This window comes from Hipposideros armiger, unplaced genomic scaffold (genome assembly GCF_001890085.2).
Source record: "Hipposideros armiger isolate ML-2016 unplaced genomic scaffold, ASM189008v1 scaffold_14, whole genome shotgun sequence".
Taxonomy (NCBI): Eukaryota; Metazoa; Chordata; class Mammalia; order Chiroptera; family Hipposideridae; genus Hipposideros; species Hipposideros armiger.
This window is the reverse complement of record NW_017731364.1, coordinates 4,778,294-4,779,807: the sequence shown is the minus strand read 5'-3', so window position 1 is coordinate 4,779,807 and position 1,514 is coordinate 4,778,294. Positions and strand designations below refer to the sequence as shown.

The following is a 1,514-nucleotide window of genomic DNA, read 5'->3' as shown; positions in this document are numbered from 1 at the left end:
CCACTTTTATTCAACATACGAGGTGTGACAATTATGTTGCTAACCTTTTTTGATATCAAAGGGATTATTCATTATGAATTTGTACCAACTGGACAGTTAACCAAGTTTACTAATTGGAAGTGCTGAAAAGGCTGAGTGAAAAAGTTAGACACTTGAAAATTTCACCAGCAATTCATGGCTCTTGCATCATGACAATGCACCAGCTCACATGGCACTGTCTGTGAGGGAGTTTTTAGCCAGTAAATAAATAACTGTATTGGAACACCCACCCTACACACCTGATCTGCTCCCCCCAATGACTTCTTTCTTTACCCATAGATAAAGGAAATATTGAAAGGAAGACATTTTGATGACATTCAGGACATCAAAGGAAATACGATGACAGCTCTGATGGCCATTCCAGAAAAATTTCCAAAATTGCTTTGAAGGGTGGACTAGATGCTGGCATTGGCATTGGTGCATAGCTTCCCAACGGGGAGAACTTTGAAGGTGGCCATAGTGATATTCAGCAATGCAGTATGTAGCACTTTTTCTAGGATGAGTTTGCAAACTTAATTGTCAGACATCATAATACTAGAAGTTGTAGCCACAGCAATCAGATAAGTAAAAGAGATAAAAGGCATCCAAAGGAGAAAGGAAGAAGTAAAATTGTCATTATTTACAGATGACATGATATTATATATATAACCCCAAAGATTCCACCAATAAACTATTGGAATTCATAAATGAACTCAGTAAAGTAGCAGGATACAAAATTAATATTCAGAAATTGGTTGCATTTTTATACACTAACAACAAACTATCAGAAAGAGAAGTTAAGAAAATAATCTCGAGTGGCTGCAGTGAAAGAGTTTGGCGTGATGTCTCATACCATCTTACTGGTAAAGCCTACCAAGAGGCCAGAAGAAAGAATTTATGCTGACTATGAATCTGTGAATGAATGCATGGAAGGCGTTTGTAAAATGTATGAAGAACATCTGAAGAGAATGAATCCCAACAGCCCTTCTATCACATATGATATCAGCCAGTTGTTTGATTTTATTGATGATCTGTCAGACTTCAGCTGTCTTGTTTACCGAGCTGATACCCAGACATACCAGCCTTATAACAAAGACTGGATTAAAGAGATTTGCATGCTTCTTCATCTGCAGGCCCAACAGGCCTGGAAATAGTTGTGTTAGAAGCAAAAAGGGGATGGGGGTGGGTTTGGAAGACAGGTGTGTGCAGCGTGCTGTAGTGGAAGTTCTGTGTTCTCCTAATCCTGTTTCCATTTTGGTACATTCTAGCCAGGATTGAATGTGTTATGTGAATGAAATATGAGGATCTGGTTCAATCTGAAAGCTCCGTCACCCTTTTTTTTTTTTCTTTTTCTTTTTTTTTACTTAAACATTTTTATGATTATTTAGATGGATGTTGTTCTTTGTCAGTTAATGTTGGTTCCAATCCTTCAAAAACCGTTCATGCCTGCTTTATAACATTCACTGTACTAACCCTTCTTCAAATCGGAGTGGGGG

The 1,514-nt window shown here is 37.9% G+C and overlaps 1 pseudogene; it reads left to right on the top strand.

Moving 5' to 3' along the window:
- The first annotated feature begins 860 nt into the window (after nucleotides 1-860).
- Nucleotides 861-1,172, top strand: LOC109396234 (enhancer of rudimentary homolog pseudogene; annotated as a pseudogene).
- The last annotated feature ends 342 nt before the right edge of the window (nucleotides 1,173-1,514 follow it).